Consider the following 24349-nt stretch of genomic DNA (forward strand, 5'->3'; position numbering starts at 1 on the left):
GGGTGGGGGGGTGGGGGGGGTGGGGGGGGCGGCTACTTTAGGGGAATCAAACTAAGGCATACAGGTGAATAAATTACATGAAAACAATACCACCAAAAAAATGTGAGAGGGTGAATGGATTTAAAATAGTCAAAGATCTTTAATTTTATGGGATGTACAAGTGCTAATATAGTAATCTTTAACAAGTCAAGAATGAATGTTCTGATCTCTATGGTGATCAGAGCCTGTAACCCAGGCATGTGTCCTTGACCAAAATCAAACCAGGGACCCTTCAGTCACAGGCCAACACTCTTTCCACTGAGCCAAACTGGCTGGGGCAGAAAAAAAATTCTTGATATTTTTTCTAAAAGAAGGTACAGAAGAGGAGAAAAGAGAACTAATAAAAGGTGAAAAAATGGAAGCCAAGTAGAATAACGTAAATTTCAACACAAATTGTTCAGTAAACATATCAAATGTAAATAATGAATACTCCAATTAAAAGATAGATGCTGTCATAGTGGTTTTAAAAATCCAAATATATGCGATACACAGAAAATTTGAAAGGAAAAGAACAGAAAAAGACAAAGGTTAAAACTATAAGTAAACTGATATGCTATACTAAGTATATAAAGTGAATGGTTAGGCTAGCATCACTGATAGAGATTAAGAGAGACATTTCATAATGATAAAATATCAATCCACCAGGAACAATTTTAAGTTCACAGACAGCTAATAAAAGTGCTAATAAATGTTTCCTCAATCTCTATTTTACCAAGCAAAGATATTAGGGAAGAAAAAAGATTACCATCTCCTAGCACCATCCATTTTATAAAAGTACAAGCTTTTGTAACACAAAGAGAAAGAAAATATTTTGAGAATAAAGAACAGCCCTTTAAGGAAATAAATTTACAAAAACTCACTACATTGCCTATATGGTTCTTATTTTATTACAGATTATAAAAACAAAAATTTTATAAACCATCAATATTTTGAAAATTCTACTATACAGATACTCTTCTCCATAACAAACTATTAGCTATTAGACTATTCATATTTTGCAATAATATAAAGGATCTCATTCTAACTAAGAGTAGGCACATCGTGCAATACTGAATCTGATTTGTCCAGACTTATGTATAATTTTCAGTTCTAAAATAAAATCTTCTTAACTCCCCTGACAGGATATCTGAATTTTTTGTTTGTTTGTTTGTTTTATACCTTAAATTCAATACAAGCAATTTACTGATTCCTGGCTTTCATATAAAAACCCTACCTCATCACAGTTAAATCCACCCATTATTTTCCTATAGTCTTTTTCCTCTTTTTCTCAACACCAAAATTTCAGTGTTTTCGAATATTCCAGGGTTTGATATATTTATTTCATAATCTTTATTTTTTTTAAAAAAACGTATAGATCTATGTACATAAAGAATTTTAAAGTGTTGTATTATGCATCTGCATCTTTTTACATAAATGGCACCACGCCATGATCACTCAATTTGAATTAATTGAACTAAGTCCTCTCTGAGGTAGTTCTGAATGGAGACAAAATTGACCATTTCATGTTTGTTTGTTTTCTCCTTTAAGGAGTTGTCTTACTAAGAAGTTATCTTAGACATTCCTCCGATATGCCTAAACTTTTGCTTTCAACCACCTAAACACACCACAGTGTAAATTTCAATGTTCTATCTGCATCAAAAAGCAGAGTCTTAACTGAAAAGGGGGAAACATTCCAGAGATGATATCTTTCTAAAAAGGATAACCTGCCTATCTAACTGTCCTGTTTAAGCAGGAGTACTGCCATCCATCTTAATCACAAAAAAATGTTTTCATGATTACTCTAGTTACTTGTCATTCAACTGCCTCGCTTTAATAAACTTGCCTGAAAAACAAAGTGCTTCATTCTGTGATGTGTGATGTGGTTTAACGTCCCTATGGTCTCATGAGTGGTGTTTAAACAGTTCAAATTAAAATGTAAGCAATTAACAGAAAACAACTTGACTTTGGGTGATCAACACACAATACAATATTTGCATGATGTATTTATAGAATTGTACACCTGAAACCTATATAATTTTATTAACCAATGTCACCCCAATAAATTCAATAACAATTAAAATGCAAGCAATTAAGAACTAGATTAAATTATGTATCTCCAGTTTCTCTTCTACAAAATTCCAAACTCATATTGTGTTCCAAACCTCTGGTGGTGCTAAGCCTTTATTTATCTTTTATAAATTTATATTGACATCAGTACGTTTTATAAAACCACACTGAACCAAATTCATGTTCTGAGAAGTGCCAGAACCTTGTTCTGAGTAGGTAGCAAGCTTTCTTCTTCTCCTAAATAATGCTTCTATTTCAGGGTGAGAATGATGAGTAACTTACATTTACTGACCACCCCACTATGCTTAAGCATAGCAATAAAAATATTACCATACCTTCATTTTATTCAATTCTTTAAATATCCACATGAGGCAAGTATTTTCCCAGGTTTTAGAGATAAGAGAACTGAACTCAAAGTAATTTCCTTCAGGCCCCTCAAAACCTAGCTTAATCTCAACATATTTTACATATGATACGGGAGTTTGAAGGATGAGGTGGCTATGCATCATGGGACCCTGTGGTATCCCATTTTTTAAAATCTGGTCTTAGTCCCTGTGTTGTAATGTACCCCGCTAATCACACAAGGATGCCTCAAGAAGTCGAATGAAGGAGTCACATTTATTACAAATCCGGGACTACGAGGGGGCATTTTGCTCTCTCAAATCTCATAGTAATGCCCGTGGTCGGCAAACTGCGGCTCGCAAGCCACATGCGGCTCTTTGGCCCCTTGAGTGTGGCTCTTCCTAAGCCTTAGGACTACCCTAATTAATAACTATGTACCTACCTATATAGTTTAAGTTTAAAAAATTTGGCTTTCAAAAGAAATTTCAATCGTTGTACTGTTGATATTTGTCTCTGTTGACTAATGAGTTTGCTGACCACTGACCTAGCCCCCAACACCAGATTTATATAGGCAAAAATCACAAAGGTATTGATTACATCTCAGGGTTTGGAATGAGGAACCTGGTTTGCAAAAAAGCAGTTTACAGAAGCAAAGGTAGTTAAATTATAGTTTTGGGTCTCTGGATCACTGAATCAATGGAAACACATTGCCTGGAGCCATCGGGTCTTGGGACCACCGAGTTGACGGGAACACATTATCTGGAGCCATCAGGTCTTGGGACCTCTGAGTCAACAGAAACACGTTATCTGTAGCCACTGAGGCAATTTAGGATAATTGTGCTGTCCTGGTTCCCAGGTACAGGAGAATGTGCTTTCTAAAATCAGTGAGATCACAATCAATGGGATATTCAAACCACCAACAACGGAGCATTCAATCGATCGAGAGAGCATACACAAGTTCAGAAAATCAAAATAACTTTTCTATTGTTAAGCAAAGCAAATAAGTACAGAAGCCAAACAGCAGGGTTAAAGTTAAACTATAGTTTCTACCTGAGATGACTGCTACCACACTTCACCTGTCATTTTTATATTATCCAGACATCTGTGCCTTCATCTCGTTGTGTCTCTACATTGTTTGACCCAGCGAGTCTGTGCACATTTTCTATCTGTGCTAAGGGGCTTAACGACAGGATTAAATATTACAGGATGCAAGAATGAGGCATGGTTGGCTCTTAGACTCTTAGAATGCTCAGGGTCTAACAAGAATAATGTTGGCCTTGGCAGTGAGCTCAGGATCCACTCGAGATGCTGCGAATGATGACAGCAGCCACCACAGTGCTTCCTGCTTGTATGTCCACCACTTATTTATCCTCCCATGTCTAGATGAGTTTTCTGGGTACTCTAGATACTGAATTAAGCTACAGTTTCTACCTTCACCAATTACTCCTTCAGATCAAATAACTCCCCCAAATGTTGCAATGGAGATTATATTAATATCGTCAAAAAAAATTCATTTAACAAATATTGTAGCTTCAAAAGTCTCATACCACTTCACAATGCATTTCTTTGGTGGGATCTGCTAAGCCTTTTTCCTTGCATTTAATTTTCATTTTTTAATAGACACTTGCTTGTATTCCAGATTGCTGTTCTGTTACCATTCCAATATTTTGTCCATATCCTGACAAACAATATTTTGACCACCTGAAGGTTTTAAAAAATGGTACATCCTATCCCATGTCAACCTCACATTCCCTGACAGGCCACGGGAGTGACCACCTGCAATTGTTGTGCACCTACAGGGAACTCAGTGTACACCCAGGAGAAATTCCAAAGGATGTTTACATATGCTAAGGTAAGGGAGTAGGAAATGACAAATGGCCTGCTACTCTCATATTTCCCACATCCATATTATTTACCTGTTTCTTTGTTCTTAAGGATTGTAGTATGAAGGTGGCCATGGCCGTACTTGAGTCAAAGATTCCCACCAGTGGAGCCATTCTTTCTGTGGTGCCTCAGTCCTCCTCAACCCTGTCTCCCCATTTTGGTTTTCCATAGGGTGTGTGTTAAGCATGGGGGTTCCAGGCCAATTTCCAGTTCCTTTAAGGGCCTGTGCTTGTGCACTGCACTGACTAGGAGGAGTTCACTAGGAAGTTGTATCCCAGGAGAGCATGTAGTTGTAGGTCTGCTTGTTCCAAGTGAGTTCCTTGTGGCAGAACAGTCATCAAGAACAAAGGGAAATTCGGCCTTTGGCACAGAAAGCCCATCTGAGGAGCCTGGAGCTGCAGGACGGGCTCCAGGAAGGCACCTTGCTGTCCTGCACCCAAAGGCAAGTGTCCGCAGCTCTGAAACGGGACAGATGAGCCTCCAGACCGGACTAAATGTTGTCACTTGTACTGTTGAATGTGATTTCTAGTTCTCTCCCTTGAGGTGTCATTAAAGAGAGTGTTTGATGAGACTGAGGAAGATTGAATTACAGTGCTGGGACTATTTTGTAATTCAGCCATTCAGTGACTCAATTTTTTACTTAACCGCAAATAAATTGGGGAAGGCTGGGTAACAGCTCTTTTTATTCTCAACAACAACAACAAAAATTAGGAGACACTGACATTTGGAAACGTTGCTATGCTTTAGGGCCATTGTATCTTTTCTTCTATTTGCTGCCTTCGTTTTCTTTCTTTCTGTTTTGTTTTGTTTTGAGGGGATTCACTATTACATAAAGTCTCTTACCTTGGTGCGTGTATATATAAAGTCACTGTGAGATGAAGTTTTACAAAAGATCCCAGGTTTTAGGCTTATGTTGCTGAATATCATAGACCTTCCTTTTAAAGAAATAGATGAACCCAAGAAATGGATTTTTGCAAACATTAAAAAATTATGTGGGATATTTATTTTGTAAAAGCTCTGCTGAACTCATTTTGTATTTAACCTTTCCTTCCTCCCTCCCTACCCTCTTCCTTTCTTTCTTTCTCCTTCTTTCTCTGTCTCCCCACCCCTCTAAGCTCACACACAGGTTCTTTCAGGAGCTGGGACATTCAGTTCCATGGACCTGTTGTTTTTTCATTATTCATTTGGTTTCTGTATTTTTCCATGTACAAGTGCTTTCCCTTTTTAAAAAATTGAGAGGGGGAAAAAAACAATGTTGTCAGCATCAATCCATCTGCATCCAGAGAGAGTCACTTCCTATCAAGGTTTCAAAAGTGCTTCATGGTTTTCCGATCTCCTGTCTGTGCTAATCAATGCTGATACTTCACATACGCGGGACACACGATGGCAACTTCTAAACCAGCTCTGTGCTGCGTTCCATTTTAGGAACAAGAACCTGGATTATTTATTTATAACTGTATAAAGTCCTGTTGTTAAGCTGGTTTGAGCCAGATGGGGCGAGGCTGGACAGGATGATGGCGGCATTCTGAGGGAACGGAGAGAGACATTTTATTTCCTACAATAAATTAAATAGCCTCGTTTGACCCTCCACCAGTAATATGATAACCAATTAATACATTAATGGACAGGGATTATGCTGTCTGGTTTTAGAAAATGGAAACTAGGAGTCAGTTCCACTTAAATGCTCTTTGGGGCATTTTTTTCTTCTTCTTTGGTGTAGCCAAAACCAAATACTTGTGTAGCAATGAGAATTATAAAAGAAACACTGTGAACCCAAATTGGTTAATGTTTGTAATATTTCCTTAACCCTTAGTCAGGAAGTGCCAAAAGTATTAATTGCCTGACATAATAGTTATGTGAAATGATGTTAGAAAAAGTAGTGATTATCCCATTTTCTGTAAATTTTATTTCTCCCAGTTCAAACCTTAGTAGCATTTTAGTTTTTATTCTTAAAAACGGATCCGTGTGGCATGGCTTATTTTATCTATACAATGTGGCCATTCATTCACACAGAGGATGACACATTGTAGTCTCTCCTCAAGGCTTTTCAAGAACATGCTTAGCCCAAATCCCATAAGTTATTGCCCTGTAATAATATATAATTTACCAAATCCCAGCATTTAGAATACTTTGAAATCAAAGAGAAAGCTTCTCATATTTAGCAACTCATGTGTACAGATGTGGTAATGATAATATTACTACTCAGTAGTGATTACTGAGTTGGAATTCACCTTCCACGTTCACATTGCAAGTGGTTTGCCATGGCCAGGCGTGGGATAAGAATTACATTTGCGTAAAATGAGAAATGAAATCAAATCGCTCCTTGAGCACAAAGCCACTGTGTATATCTAGCACCCAAATATTTGGGGGAAGAAAGTGAATCAACATCCTGGAGACAATGGACATGATTAAACATGATTAAGTATGATTTTTTAATTCTTACAAATGTGGACCCTGATGAAGGCTGGCTTCTATTGAGCCCCACTGATTTAATTTGGGCACACTGTAATTTACTGGGCTGGAGCAGAAACAGTAATTCAGTGAGGCCATCATAAGCTCATTAGAAACACACTGAGAACACTTAATGGTGCACAACCCACAGCTTTTTGCATCCATTTCATCCTGATCCCCACTTGCCAGGCCTGCCGCTGCTTGCACCATGCTGCTGATAGTGTGGTGGTTTGCAAACACCCCAGAAAATAAGAGGTGTTTTTAAAACAAGATTGAAGCCACCAAGAAGCATATAAAGCCAACATTTCAGGGGTGTGCAGCCCACGGTGAGCACAAAAAAACTTCTCATGTATTGTTAATGGTGGTAAGATTGGTTAGCTGTTAAGTACTGTATAGTGCAACTAATCAAAAGCTCAAACATCCTCCACAATGGAACAGCAATAATTACTCTCCCTGAGCTTCTATTGTTTCCTGCCTCAGCCTTCCCTGGACTAATAAAAGGTTTAATTTTAAATTGCATGAAGGAAATGTCAGCATTACAAAGAAATACAAAGTTCAGCTGCTTTGCTCACCATCAGGATAAACACAAAATGAATTAGACTTCAATAGGCTTAAGCTAAGTGAAGCCTAAACAAACCCAGATGACACCCTCACCCTCACCCACGAAGTACTTTTTTTCTCTTTACCCCTAATTGATAGATAGGACTACGTACAAAAAGCCTGGGATCCAACATCCTTGCCTTTGAGACCAGAATGTTCTGATAAGGTGTGAGAGCGCTGGTTATGAGGTGTATATGTCTGTACTTATGATATCAGCTACGCACAGTGGGTGATTTAGTTCAAAGGAGGGCGCTTTATTCTGATGCTTCACAGGAAGAATGGGGGGAGGAGAGGGCAAGGGCGAGAGCCAGCTTAAAGGCATCCTGCATTCAAATGTGTGGGTTTTTTTCACTTTCACTGTCTTCAAAAGAACTAAGATAAATTTTCAATCCAAAACTTGTTTTTGAACTTTCAGTTTATTTAGAAGAAAGTACTAACATGTAAATATATGGAGAAGGACAATTCTGCTGAAACCTTCTGAACTGTAGATTTTGCAACGTAAGTTCACTGGGACTTCAAACCGAAACAGCCCAAAGGGGGAAAGAAAAATTAGGAAAGTGTGTGCATTAATCAGTTAACATTTATTGTTCTGAATATCCAAAATACCACAGGAATTTGGGGAGATTTTACTATCTTTGCTTATCCTTTTATCTATCCACAAACATATGTTAATTACTCACTGATTCCTGGCTTCAAATGTAGTAAGTAACGTATCTGAAAGAATTACAATCTATTTTTTTTAAAAAGTCATACACAGTTCAGTGAAGTACCCAGAGAGCAACTCTACACTGTAATGCAACGAGCCTGGATTGGACAAGCCACGTATCCACTCCAGGCCACTAACATGAAGGTGGCAGCACCTGCCTGGCTGGTGTGACAAGGAGAAAAAATGGACCTGGCACAATCCCAGGCACACATTTAGTGCTTGACATGTGGTAGCTCTGCTCACCAAACAGTGATGTTACATCATACAGTTTCTCCTCTCTTCCAGTCAGTTACTACACTGCCACCAGAATCATGTTTCCGGAACCACAGTTCTGTTGACTTTCTTACTGAAAGTCATTTGCCTACAGCCACAGTTTTCAAACATTTTTGATACCAAAAAATCCCTTAAAAAACCTTAGATATAAAATGAGTGAAAAGTACTATTTTAGGAGTGTAAACATTACAAATTCAACTTTGTGATGTATATTTGTTATGAGGCAAGAACACAGGAACAGTGAGACCATTTTGAAGAATATTAACAATTTAATGTATTTTAAAATAATATTAAATTGATAGTTATAAATGATAGTGAGGTCTGATGTCAGTCTCAGCATGGAAGGAATTTATTTTGGACTGGTTGTATAGATTAGAAAAACTATTGATTCAAAAATATAAGAAGTCAGAGCATGTAATAAAAGTATCCTATATAATAAAAGGCTAATATGCAAATTGACCAAACTGCAGCATGACCGGTCGATATGACACACACTGACCACCAGGGGCAGACGTTCAACGCAGGAGCTGCCCCCTGGTGGTAAGTGCACCAGAAGCCAGGCTCACAGCTGGTGAGTGCAGCAGCATTGGCAGGAGCCTCTCCCACCTCCGTGGCAGTGCTAAGGATGTCCGACTGCCGGCTTAGGCCCTCTCCCTAGGGTAGCGGGCCTAAGCCAGCAGTCAGACATATCCGAAGGCTCCCGTACTGCGAGAGGACATAGGCCAGGCTGAGAGACCCCCTCCACCCCCGCCCCCACCCTGAGTGCATGAATTTCATGCATCAGGCCTTTAGTATGTAATAAATGCATGGTCAAAATATCCCTGGTAGTGATTGACCTGGTGTAGTATGGAAGTATAAGAATCACCTTTAAGGGAATTAAATGAGTTAGTATTTATAAAAACAATTAGAAAAATATGACTCATATTAAGAATTACATAAATGTTAATTCAATCAACCAATAAGAAATATATATTGCCAAAATACTGATCTTGAACCTAAATAATGATATTACAATGTGAGATTGGATGAATGTTATTAAATGGAGTGTTTGTTACTTAGGCCTCTTTTGAATTAATAAACTCTCGTTTCCCATCCATGAAGCTGATATAGTTATATACGCTTCTGTAAATCTGACCTTCCAGATGTCAGGTTATGGGCTTATTTACATCTTTATAACACTCAGAGAGAGGAGGATACGATTCAATGGGGTGTCTGTCCATTTTGGTCACCTTTGGCCCCATTTTCTTATAATGTTATTGTGGAGAAATGGGACATTTGTGCCAAATTATTTATAAAGAAATTTTATGAGTGAACCATAGTGGAAATTCAGAAAACACTACAAATATCTTCATGTCTGAGAGAAAATGATTTCAGTTATATAGATATAAAACCATATATTTACTATACAATTGTAGCTATATTGATATAAAACTACTAGTATATATTTTTAGCATAGTCAATACATACATCTAATAACTATGATTTCAGATTAATAAGGTCAATTAAATTAATAAGATATTTTGTTGTCCTAAACCAGGGCACACATGAGGCCTTTATGTCTTTTATGAATTGCAAAAAGGCACCCCTTCTGGGAGAATTAATTATAAGAAGGCAGCTCTTCTCTCTGGCTGACATTGCTTGCCAAGCCAACCCGGGCTGAACAGCAGCTAGCTTCCACCCTGACATGGGGAACGTGTATAAGGCACAGAATGGCAACCACATAAGAGGCCCTGCCAAGCCTCCATCAGAGGAGATGTGGAATTGTTTGTGACAATAAGAATGCCTAGCTTAGAGTTAGGTTTCACCATAATTTGAATCTGTTAATAAAATAATTGGTGACATTGTTTTCCTTTATGATGAAAAATAAATCCAAATATTATAAGGTGAAGATAGGCTAAAATATCATTTATAGGATTCTCTCAATGTACCTGGCCCTATGCTACATACCTGAATTTAAAATTAAAAAGAGAAAATCAGAGCTCAACCATTTATTTCCTAGCTTTAAATTTTTTTTAAATTTCCTCTTATCTTAAATAATAACTGTGAAAATTAAGTAAAGTAATATGGGTAAAAACATGTAAATATAAAGTGTTTTTTAAACATGTTAGTTAGCCCTGGCTGGTTTGGCTCAGTGAGTAGAGCGTCGGCCTGCAGACTGAAGGGTCCTGGGTTCGATTCTAGCCAAGGGCACATGCCTGGGTTGTGGGCTCCATCCCCAGTGTGGGGCATGTAGGAGGCAGCCAACGAGTGATTCTCTCTCATCATTGATGTTTCTATCTCTCTCTGCCTCTCCCTTCCTCTCTGAAATCAATAAAATATATTTTAAAAAAATAAGTTAAGTCTTTAAAAATAAATAAATAAACATGTTAGTTAATTCTATAGTTTTAACAATTTGGACATTTTATTTTGAATATAGGTAATAATAGCAATATTAACAAAAATAATGAATTATGCCTAACAAGAAGAGAAGAAATGATTCAGTGTCATGTTTGCTTTGGAAGTGACAAATTTAAGCCTGATTATTTTATTCACTTTTAAAAATCATGGTTCTTCGGATCAAGTTAAAATCTAGTTTGTTTCCTTGAAAATGTGATTCCTTTAATCCCATTACCCATGTGCTGCAGTTCTCTGTCTCCACTGACCTTGGGGTGCACAGGAAATACTCATTCATTCATGTCACTGTCATCAATGCAATAATCTGAATATTTTCTACCTTTCTATATTTTCTGGTTGAAAGTGGCATACTTTATAAATGAATGTTAACCGAAATGGTAACCAGTTTCTATATATATAATATTGAGAGGCTTCTTTTTCTATATATCTATAATTTGTAGATTCTCATAGCTATGTCATAGTTTTCTAATATAATCAACACAAAACAGCATTTAACTAACCAACATTTAGTTTCCTAATTTCTGGCCACTACATAAATCCAGCCCCAAGTATGGAGAGTACACTGAATTTTGAATTATTAGTAAGCAATACAGAATACTTATTCATTTTGTGTCTTGAGAACACTTATTAATGTAAATTATTTGCCAATTTCATTTGCTTCAGTGAGTATTTTTTCAATCTCTCATTTTATTTCTTCTTTACATATTCAGGCCAAAAATAACATATTCAGGCTTTGTCCATAATGGTTCTTACTGTGCACTCCATATGCAACATATTTCAACAAATTTTTCACACAAGAACTGAATTGTAAGCATGTAAAATTTTTGTGAACTGGGCTGTAAAATATCACAAACAATACACTCTATCCAAGTTGACAGCTGATATCTGATCTGAAAATGGTGTATTTTCCTTCAAATGTCAGTATCCTGTCACTTTGCATTGCATTGATATAAACAACTATACAAGAGGAAAAATTAATGTGAAAAATAGTGTTTCACAAATACAATATCTAGAAAACCAACCAACCAACAAAAATAAATGTTGTTCCTATGTTTTTAATATCTGAATTTTTTCCTCACTATATGAATGTAGTAATCTGTTGCAAATGTTTATAAAATGGTATATTAGTCATCTATTGCTGCTCTAACAAATTACTACAAATGCAGTGGTAAAAAGAATCTAAATTGGTCTGCAAGTCAGAAGTCCAAAATGGGTCTCATTGAACTAAAATCAAGTTGTGTTGACAGGGCTGTGTTACGTTTTGAAGTTTTTAAGGGAGTGTGGTATAATAAAAAATAGTCTTTCTCCCTGGTTCCTAGCACAGAGCTCCTAAAAACCCTTAGAACAGCGGTTCTCAACCTGTGGGTTGTGACCCCTTTGGGGGTCGAATGACCCTTTCACAGGGGTCGCTTAAGACCATTGGAAAACACATATATAATTACATATTGTTTTGTGATTAATCACTATGCTTTAATTACGTTCAATTTGTAACAATGAAATTGGGGGTCACCATAACATGAGGAACTGTATTAAAGGGTTGCAGCATTAGGAAGGTTGAGAACCACTGCCTTAGAACCCCCTGAGTGATAGGATTATCTTTGGTTGCTAATGAGATGGCTCTTGGCCAAAGTACCCCTTAATAGCTTCAGGATGGAGCCTGGCCTCTAAAAAGATCAAGCCATGATCAGAGGGTTGAGATTTTCAGCCCTACCAAAAGGGAGGAGAGAAGGGCTGGTGATTGAGTTCAATGGCCAATGGCCAGTGATTTAATCGATCATGCCTACATAATGAAACCTTCATTAAAAACCCCTGAGTCATGGAGTTTGGCGAGTTTCCAGATTGGTGAACACATAGAAGTCTGGGAGAGTGGCACTCCTAAGATGGGCATGGAAGCTCTGCATGCCCCTATGTGCATTTCTTTCATTTGGCTGTTCTTGAGTCGTATCCTTTTTTAAATCTACCTGTATTAGTAAGTAAAATGTTTTCCTGAGTTTTGTGAGCCATTCCAACAAATTAGGAGGAGTCATGGGAACCCCTGGATTTATAGTCAACCAGGCAGAAATGTGGGTAGCCTGGGCATCTGAAGTAGTAGGTGGTCTTGTGGGACTAAGCTCTTACCTTGTGGGGTCTGTACTAACTCTAGGAATTGAGTCAGAATTGAATTGAAATGTTGGACACCTCGTCAGTGTTGTAGAACTGGAGAATTGGTGTTGGAAAACACACCATGTATTTGGTGTTGGGGAACAAATCTCTCAATAAGAACCTATTTTCTTGTCTTTTCCAACCTCTTAAGTCTTCATGCTTTTCTTGTCTCATGGCCCCTTTCATTTTCAAAGCAAGTGATGTCTGGTTTAGTCTTTCTCAGATCACATCACTCTGTTACTGACTCTTCTGCCACCTCTTCCACATTTAAAAGCTCTTTGAGATTACTTCAGACTCACTGGAAAATCCAGCCTACTCTTCCCATTCCAAGGTCAGGAACCATCATTCCATCTGCAACCTTAATTCCCTCTTGCCATGTAATGTAATATAGTCACAGTTGGGGGAATTAGGACATGGACTTCTTTGGAGGACTACCATTCCGTCTGCCTCAAATGGTGATAGCAGGAAGTATGCACTTTCACAGGAGATATCACCTGTTAACCTAAAAATTCCATAAATTCTATGAGAATGTTCACACTATTTTATAATGCTGACATTTTGATATATCAAATAAAAACTTGAATATGTGATAAAGAACATTGGCCAAATCCTCAGAAGACTTGGCTTCTAGGGCTTGTTCTGCTCTGATCTGGAGTCCTTGGACAAAACACGTCAACATTTTGAGTTTTCTCATTAAGGGAAACATGGTAGCAATCATAATTCAGAGGTGTTGAAAAAGTAAAATGAAATAATGCATGTAAAAATATACTGGAAATCAGATAGTGCTTGTCATATACTGTTATATAAATATCCTATTAAGTTAATCTTAGCAAACTTATAAACCAAGATTATTGTTTATTAGAGCACCCTTTGCTATAATGCTACTTACCCTGCAGGACCAATAAAAGTGAAAACATACTCCTCAAAACAAAAGTTTCCCCTATAACTCCCATATATCTGCTGCCTTCTACCCACCTTCTACACACTACCAGTCCCCCTGACCCAATCACGTTTGAGAGAAACCTAACCAAAAAGAAACACACTTCTCAAAAACAGCAGAACTATGAAAATAAGGGAAGCTTCATGAATCACTATTTTTATTTTCCCAACTGGGTGAAAAGAATGATGAGAACTCCATAAGAGTCTTTAAGAATTTGAAGTCTTAACAGCACAAAGATTGGTGACAAAATAAGAAGCTTAAGGACAAGAGATTTAGCTTAGGCCTCAAAAATAACTTTCAAAAATGAAATATGGTTGAAAAGGGATGCCAAAAGAAGTTTTATCTTTTCTTGCTTCAGAGGTCTTTGAAGAAAGAAAGTGAAATTATTCTTACATTCTGTGAGCTGTCAAGGATTTTAGTATCTCTGACTTTATTTTATATGTAATGATAGTGGGTCGTAGTGGTAGTAACATTTAGTACCAAAATGTATTTCTTCTTTTTCAGAATGATTTTGGCTCTCTGTTTCTATTTCAAAATAAGCTTCAGGATCTGGCAAAATCTCTTGTGATTTTGGTTAGAATCACTTCAAATTTAAAGATTATGTGTCACACAAGCAAATATTTTCTACATTGACTACTGCAATCCACTAACATGGTACACTCTTCCCTTATTTGGGTTCTCATTAATGTCCTTCAATAGCATTTTCTATTTTTCTCTATAAATTCTTGTGACTGCCTAAAGCTGTCCTACCGTGGGCAAAACTTGAGAATGCAGGGTTCTTTGGGTAAAAAATAGAAGGCAGCAGGAAAAGAGGAAGATCAATTATGAAATGAATTGACTCCATAAAAGAAGCCATAATAGGCATGAGTTCACAGAAGCTGAGCAGGGCTGTTGAAGAAAGGACACGGTGGACATCACTCCCTCATAGGATCACCAGGCATCAATCACATGTAATATACACACACAGTGGCATGGGCCCATATAAAAATGTTCTATTTACATGCCTCTGCTCTGGGTACCTTGGTAGCACTCAATGTCAAGACTGGCGATGAGCCATCGAAGTCATGCCTGACTGATGATGAGCCACAGATGACAGTAAGAAAGAGTGGCCAAAGGAGTCCACTGTGGACTGAGAAACAGGTCCCTCCCTCATTTCTCTGGGTCTTGTATAATGTAGTGGAGGAGGAGGAATTCCAATAATGGCTGACCCTGAAGGTCTTACAAACCTTGGAGAGTGCAAGGACTCAGTTAGACTGAACTAAATCAGAGTATTTTAAAGGAAATATATCTTTTACATTAAGTGCTATTACAGTAGAGGGGAAATTTAGAGGCTCCATACTATGAGAAATATTAGTCAAGTTTAAAAAAAAAAAAGGAGAATGAATTATAAGAATCAAAGACCAGAAGGCTTATTTTCAATTCTCCCCGCCCCAGTAGAAATCTCTAGGTCACATTTCACTGGTCTTTGATCACTGGCACCAGTCAGTCATTCTCTCCTTACAATATTCTACCTAGTGTCATAAGCACAGGGTTTGGAGTTAGCCTGGATCTGAATCCTGCATAGGTAGTCTGTTTCTTGTCAATTTAGACAAGTCACTAACTTCTGCCAAATGAGAATGTCAGCAGTACCAATACTACTCAGTATTGTTGTGAAGGTTAAATGAATGCTTGGGTTAGTGCTTGGCATTGTGGCACAGAGCGAGCATTCGGTAACATGAACTATCCTAAACACCATTATTGCCACCACTAATTCTATCCCCGTAAGTCATATACATGTGACTTGCATTTTGGCTTCTATGTCTACAGCTTCATCCTCCTTTATCATTCCTCCTCCTTTGTCTCAAATAGGTGGTTTCTTAGCTATGAGTCTCCCCCATTCCACTTTTACTTGAATAACCTTTTAATACATAAATTCAATCTAGTCATGTCACTGATTAAAACATTCCATGACGATGAAACATTCCATTCCATGGTGATGAAACCTTCACAAATGTTATCCCTAAGGTTTCATGCCCCCCTCATACAACATGACAGCTTTGGTTGGAAATGGAACCCTGGATGTTTTGAACCCGTGATGATGTGGACTAAGAAGAAAATGGATAAGGCATGGGCAGAATAGTATACTCTGGGATGCTGATATCTTAGCTATGGTGTTATCTGATGGCGAAAAACCCAAGACTTTGGGAAATGAGGTATAAAACCATAATGTGGCTGTTGTATTGAACAAGGAGCTACACTGCATTCTTGTGGATAGGGCTGCAATTTACCCAGGGACTCCTGCAGTTAGGTGGCAGGAAAGGTAAGAAGCTATTAGCTTCATAGGGGAAAAAATTTTCTCTTCCTCATAGGACAGGGGTTAGTTTTGCTTAGACTCTAAGGCCCTAAGAGGCTTCTGATGTGGGCAGGCCATAGGTAAAGCAAGCAGCTGGTTTAGAATAAATTTGAGGATTGAGCCTATGCAATTATTATGTTCTTTGTTATACTTTCCCTATACATTTCATAAAATCTTATTAAATGTACTAATCTCTGCTAAGCTCTATGAAATTGAAGAGGGCACTAGCCTTCCCTTCATCAATTTGCTTTGCCCATTTAATGTTGATCCACTCCAGGACCCTCAGTTCCAGGCAACAACCGATCTATTTTACAGAATACCATATTTGCTTTTCTAAAATTTTATATAAATAGATTCACACAGGATATAGCATTTTGTTTTGACTACTATTTAATGTTTGTTGCTATGCTTTATATTGTCCCACAGGTCTTGGAGTTCCTGTTAAACCTTCTTCAATTTTTAAAATAAATTTTCTAATTTCAATGTCTTTTTTGAGCACTATTGATTTACTGCTTTATGCTTGCTTTTAACTCTTCAAGTATAATATTTCTTTACTTCTTTGAACAGATTAATAATAACTACTTTGACATCTTTGTTACATTCCAGCATCTGGTGGCAATAGAATCAGTCGATTGCTTCCTCCCCACCCCCAGAATGGGTTACACTTTTCTGTTTCTTGTCTTGCAATTTTTGGTTAAAAACTTGACGTTTTGGATAATATATTTTAACTTCTCTCAATTCTCATTCCCCCCCTCTGACAATTGTTACTTTGATGTTTTGTTTTTCCTGTGATGAGTAACTTTCCTAGTCTAAATCTGTGAAATTTGCTTGTACTGCACTGTGGGACCACTGATGTCTCTGTTTAGTACTTTTTAAAGTACTTTTTGCTCTTGTTTTTGTTATTAAGTCTAGCTTCCTGGGGGTTACCTTTGCTTGTGCATATGCTGGGAATCATCTAATTATAATACGGAAATTATGCTCAGCCACCTTAATTTAGTAAGGCATCCATTCTCTGCCCACAGATCTGTGTATGGGTGGGAGAAAAATTTAAAATTGAGGCCATTTTCAAGTGTCCTCTAGCTTGCGTCTACTTTTCTTGGACCCTTTCATGTTTCCTATGTGCATATATACACACATGCAGCTTCAAGGGCAGTGGTGAGTGTGCCCCTGGGTTTGACCCCAGTCTCTTGCACAGCAATACAATATCAGTTAATAATATGCTTCTTATAACCATGACCACAAACTCAGGCTAATAGAGACATTGTCCCTCTTCATCTACACACTTCCAAGATCATCACTTGTATTGACAATGCCGATGGGTGTTGGTCATTGCTCACTGCTCCAAACTGAGTGAGCCCCTTTGACCACAGCAGAGAAGCTACCTGTCTTCACACCCTGTCCCTCCCTGGGAAAATGTCTGTATTCACTGAATTGGTAAGGGGTCAGCCCCAGATCATAATGCTTTAGATTTCCACTGTTCTTGATGATATTCAGTAGTTTCTCAAGCATGCTGACTGCAGGACATAATGTAAAACTGAATGAACTGAAAAACGTATGTTCTTAAATGGAAAAATCTAATATCTTAAAAGTATTATATTTCCACAGTTACATATCAGTTTAGTACAATTCCAATGAACAATTCAAGAGACTCATTTGAAAGTGCATAAAATATTTAAAGTTCCCAGAGAATAATAACTATCTTTCAAAGAAAAAAACTACAAAGATAATAAATTTAGGGGAAAATTGCTTACTGGATATCAGAACATACTATATATGCATCATTCAATATGGTGGTGGTACAGGACAGATAAATTTATCAGGCAAATAATTCAGTATTAGATCCTTGATATAAAAACCATACATATAAAAATTGTGGGAGGAAAGGATAAATTGACACAACTTCATGAAGAAACTGCAAATGAATTCCATCTTATATGTAAAAATAACTCAAAATAGGTGAAAAGGTTAAATTTACAAAGTAATACAATTTAGATTTTGCAGAAAATCTAAATCCTTACACATACAGGGGATATTAGAGATCTCCACGACTCCATCCTCCATTAGTTATTTTAAAAATTATCTATATTTATTATTGCATATAGAAAAAGTATAAAATTTTCATGACAAAAAAGGGTATGTGTGAGCAAAAATATTATTTTTTTCTGAATGCAAAGGTTTAATTTCAATAATTCAATAATAATGTCCTTAGTAATTGACAAGGAAAAGGTACAAAATGAAACCATGGACGAAAGCCTGAAGAGCAAATACAGAGTCAACCAGCATCTGAATTGATGCTCAACATTCACCAGTGGTCAGATTTTTAAAAATATTAAAGTCCTGTAAGATCCATGACCAGTGCTGATGTCAGGAAGATGTTATGTATATACAATTCAGCAAGAAATGCAAAGAGTTATAGATTCTCCATTAAAATTTATATTAGCTAGACTTCAATTCAGAAATTTATTTCTTGTGAATGTATTCCATTGGAAGTTATACACCAAGTTGGGAGGACATATAAAAGGATGTTTATTTCACTATTGCTCATAATGGCCAAGAATTAGAACCATCAATAAATGGTGATACATGCACAATAAGAAATATTAAGGAGCTTTAACCAAAAAAGTGAGAAAAGCAATGAGAAGAAAAGTTTATATGATAAGATCTAATTTCCTAAAACAACTGGACTGAAAATTAAAGGTATTAAATATCTATATTATTAGATATGATTAAATTTCATGTTCTGATATCCTCAGAAAGAGATAGAAAATTGGTACTGATATAAGGAAAGGCCTGACATTTACATCCCCCCTCCAAATCCAAAATAACAATAACAGTATATGTATTATGACTTCTTTTATGGCATCTGCACATTGTACATCTCCAGGGGTACACCATTCCCATAGAATACAATGGAGATGGCCTCTTACTTATGTAAAAATCTGTTTGTATGTATATGTACATATATACATGTGTATGTATATGTACATATTCTATCTAATAAAGAGGTAATATGCAAATTGACCATCATTCCAACACACAAGATGGCCACCCCCATGTGGACACAAGATGGCTGGCAGGGGAGGGCAGTTAGGAGGGACCAGGCCTGAAAAGGAGGGCAGTTGGGGGTGATCAGGCCTGCAGAGGAGGGCAGTTGAGGGGACCCAGGCCTACAGGGGAGGGCAGTTGGGGGGGACCAGGCCTGCAGGGGAGGGCAGTTGGGGGGACCAGGCCTGCAGGGGAGGGCAGTTGGGGGGGGGGGGACAAGGCCTGCAGGTGAGGGCAGTTAGGGGCAATCAGGCTGGCAGGGGAGCAATTAGGCATCGATCAGGCTGGCAGGGGAGTGGTTAAGGGGTGATCAGACTGGCAGGCAGAAGCGGTTAGGAGCAATCAGGCAGGCAGGCGAGTGGTTGGGAGCCAGCAGTCCTGGATTGTAAGAGGGATGTCTGACGGGCTGTTGGACATCCCTCAAGGGGTCCCATATTGGAGAGGGTACAGGCTGGGCTGAGAGGGACACCCCCCCACACACCCATGCACAAATTTTGTGCCTGGGCCTCTTGTATACATATATTTCAAAGTGCAAAGAGAGGCATAAAAAATTAATGTCAGCTACCTTTACTTCAGGGTTAGAGATTCAGAATAGCCTTTAGTTTTTCACCTTATTTCATTCATATATTATTTGATTTTTTTAAAATGAGTGCCTATTATTTATATCTTAAGCAAAAAAACCCAAAAGAGTATTTTTTTCAGAAGTGGGGAAGAAATAGTAGCTATTACAGTTAAATATCCAAAATTTGGTCCTTTCCTTTTGCACCTCAGTTTACTTTCAATCCAACTTAGAATTGTTTTGTTTTTATCATACTGGAGTTATAAAATATGGCACCTACATCTCACTTTTTTGATGGTCTCTCTCCTAAAAAGAATTTTGTCAATAATGGTTGTTGGCTCTATTTGCAATTTTATAGTCAATGTTCTTCACATTAATAGAAGAAACTCTATTAAGGAGTTGTTCCTACCCCTTCTATTAAAACCTCTAGACCAGTCAAAGGGATAACTTAATATCGATTATCTTAATTTACTTTTGCAATATTGGAGCTACTGATATAAAGAGAAAATACTGATGATCATGCCTGTTTAGGGAAAATACACAATCCTATATAATAAAAGCCTAATATGCTAAGTGTCCAGTCGTCTGTTCAGTTGTTCAACCAATCAAAATGTAATATGCTAATGATATGCTAAGGCTGCTCAACCACTCGCTATGATGTGCAATGACCACCAGGGGGCAGACAGTCAACAGGTCAACCAGTCACTGTGATGTGCACTGACCACTAGGGGGTAGACGCTCTGACCAGTAGGTTAGCTTGCTGCTGGGGTCTGACCAATCAGGACTGAGCAAGACTGGCCGGGCATGCCCTGGAGCCCTCCTACCATCCCTCCCTGGCTGTCCAACCTCCAGCATCCCTCCCCAGCCCCAATCGTGCACCAGCGGGGTCCCTCGGCCTGGCCTGCAGCCTCTTGCAATCAGGAACTCCACGGGGGTTGTCGGAGAGCCGGTCTCAACTCAATCCCGCAGGCCAGGCCAAGGGACCCCACTGGTGCATGAATTCATGCACTTGGCCTCTAGTTTTAGGATAAGTGTCATTATTTAGAGCCACATCCCTATGCTAAACATCTCTTTAATGCCCATCCCTATTGCTAAATAAAAGACCCTTCATTAAATCTAAAGTGAGTAGTTCCATGCAATCAAGGGCTGCAAATAGTTTATTTACATATCTCTTTTTGTTGTTGCTTAATGGCACATTTGTGGCCTGTTTTATTGTTCAAAACATCTTTATGAAACACTATTTTAAACAGAAAATTGATTTTAATATGGTTATCTAAGTTATCTAACAATTAGGTCAGTTTTCAAATTTTAAACAGAGAGCACTACTTTAGCAAAATTAAATAGAGAAAATTGTAGCAAAATACACAGCAATAATTTATTTTGCAAAACAAAAAGCGTATAACTGCTCTCTAATTATTAGCCTTTGAGGCATTTACAGCTAAATTAAAATCATCATTAGCTGTAAGTGTGTTTGTTTTGATTAGTTCCTGTTTTATGAGGTTTTAGGCAGAAGTAATTTTGTGGTATTGTCATTAATGAATTTAATGTTAAGTGGGAAAAGAACTTTTGTTATCTCACAAGTATCAATTCTGGAATTATCAGTTTAAATTTTGTCAAAAGTCACTAGATTTCCCTAATAAATTTACTAGATATTAAAAATTATTCTATTCAAAAGACAAGGTATCTTCAAAGCTAAAAAAAATGGGAAAAAAAGAAGCTAAAGTTTAGTATCTTAATTACTAAAGCCAATAATATTTTACATAGTGGAGACAGTCCTGTTTAAAACCATATTTCATCATTCTGTTCATTTGGGCCAGTAACTTAACCAACCTTCACTCGAGGTTCTTCACGTATAAAAATGGGGATATGAGGACCTTTCCTGGGAATCGTTTCAAGGAGTAAGTAAAATAACGGGCATTAAGTATCCCAGTGTCTGGTACATCCACTGAGTAAGAGTTTAATCTGATTTCCTTCCCTTCCACATGATCCAATGCGTCTAAAGATATTAGAAAAACAATCCCAAGCATCTACCTAAAGAAAACAAAGGGATTAGCATACGCATGTTATTATTGCACTTGAATGTTGGAGGGAGAAATAATATGTGTATGTGAGCTTCCTATTTTAAACAGAGAGTGACAGAAAAATGCATACCCTGTATAGGTTATTAAAAATTTTGTATCGATGGGAAGATGATTCTTTTAAAATATCCTCTTGATTTCTGAAGACACTTGAAAATGTATAAACCCCTCTCTATTTCTTTTGCCTCCCCAAATCAGTGATTAAACTTAATTGCTCCATGGGTCCAAATATTAAGGAAGTTGAGGCAGGAAAGAGAAACAAAGAAAAAGGAGCTATGTGGTGGCCAAGACTGTGTCATTGCATTTACATGGCTCCAACACCACTCTACAAAACACCCCTGTGTTCAGCAAGATTAATACTCAAAATATTGATATTATTTCAGACATTTATGTAATTTATTCTAAAAATCTACACTAATAAAAGAGAAACATGGTAATTGGCGTACGACTGCTACCTTTTTCATTGGCTAATCAGCAAGATATGCAAATTAACTGTCAGCCAAGATGGCAGCCAGCAGCCAGGCAGCTTGAAACTAACATGAGGCTTGCTTGCCTCAGTGACAGAGGATCGTTGGAGGCCTGTGAGCAGGCAGTTTAAGAAACATTGTAACAAATACCGCCGGACTTCAGCCAGCAGATTCGCAACATTGTAAGCAAAGGCCAGAAACCTACTTTCAGCCGCACGGAGGCCTAAGAGCTGGAGCCAAGCCTCAAGGTAAAGCTGGCCCAGAATAAAAAAAGAAAAAAGAAAAAAAGGAGCGGTTGGGAGCTTCAGTCACTCCCAGCCTGAAAACAGCCCTCAGCCCCTCACCCAGACTGGCCAGGCACCCCAGTGGGGACCCCCACCCTGAAGGGTGTGTGACCAACTGCAAACAGCCATCATCCCCTCACTCAGACTGGCCAGGCACCCCAGTGGGGACCCCCACCCTGATCCAGGACACCCTTCAGGGCAAACCAGCCGGCCCCACCCACGCACCAGGCCTCTACAGTATATAGTAAAAGGGTAATATGCCTCCTGGCACCGGGATCAGCATGGCGGGGGCAGCGTCCAAACCCCCTGATCGCCCTGCGGCTCTGTGTGTGACAGGGGGTGGGGCCCCAACCCCCTTAGAAGCCCTGCTCTGTGCCTGATAGGGGGGAGCTCCCCAACTCTGCCCCCACGGGCCCTGCTCTGTGTGTGATGGGGTAGAGCCATAACCTCCCCATCGGCCCTGCCCTGAGTGTGAGAGTGGCGGCGCCCCAACCCCCTGATTGGCCCTGCTCTATGGGTGATAGAGGGTGGTGCCCCAACCCCCTGATGGGCCCTGCTCTGTGTGTGACGGGGGCAGCACCCCAACCCCCTGATTGGCCCTGCTCTGTGCATGACAGGGGGTGGCGCCGCAACCTCCCCATCGACCCTGCCTTGAGTGTGACAGGGGACGGTGCCCCAACCCCCCCCAATTGGCCCTACCCTGAGGGTGACTGAGGGTGGCATCGCAACCTCCAGATCCGCCCTGCTCTGTGCATGACAGGGGGCGGCGCCCCAACTCCCCAATTGGCCCTGCTCTGAGCACGACCAGGGGCTGCACCTAGGGATTGGGCCTGCCCTCTGCCACGCGGGAGCAGGCCTAAGCCAGCTGGTCGTTATCTCCCGAGGGGTCCCAGACTGCGAGAGGGCACAGGCTGGGCTGAAGGACCTCCCCCCCCTCCCCCCCCTCCAAGTGCACAAATTTTTGTGCACCGGGCCTCTAGTATTTACATAATGAGAAATTAAATATAAACAGTTGTCACGCTATAGAGCAAATATGTGGATTTTTGGATCTGGCAATGGCTAAAACGGTGGCCCTATTAATTCTTTCTCTTGGAATCATTTTCCCTCTCTGAAAGCTGTGGCATGCTTAATTATAAAATAGGGATAATCATAACTACTTCCCAAAGTTGGAATCAAAGAAAAAGATAAAGAAAAAATAATGCACTATCTTTGTTACCGATATTCTCTCCTAGTTATTGGTGAAAGAATTACATGATCAAAAAACAACTAAAAAGAGATAATGAGTAGGAATGTCACAATATTTCATCATGAAAGATAAATTACTATTTCTATTTAAAGGATAGACCAGGAGACTAAGGGTTCCTGCAAGTTTAATCCACCAGTACTTATTTGCCCTTAGCCAGGGTGAAATTAATGAAAGGTAGAAACCATTTTGTAGTCCTACTGGCATTTATTCTAATATGATATCACTCACTGCCTTTTGGATAAGAACTTTGGGGAGGCAACTTTCCATCCAAAGCCTATACACATTTTATATTAAGCTATTTTTACTAAAGTTTTTAAAGCTCTTTTTAGAATAGTACAAACATTTAAGGTGTTGTAGGGGCATTCATATTGGTGTTATGTAAAATTTGTTATGAGGAGGAATAAGTGAAATTGATTCCCATGTTCTCTACTACTGTGGGATAGAGTTTGCTCTGTTATAACTCAAGAATCACATCTGAGAAATCCAAAGTTATTAAGTACTGGAGCCACAAGAGGAATTTT

The sequence above is a fragment of the Myotis nattereri genome (genome assembly GCF_964212035.1).
Source record: "Myotis nattereri genome assembly, chromosome: 17".
Lineage (NCBI taxonomy): Eukaryota > Metazoa > Chordata > Mammalia > Chiroptera > Vespertilionidae > Myotis > Myotis nattereri.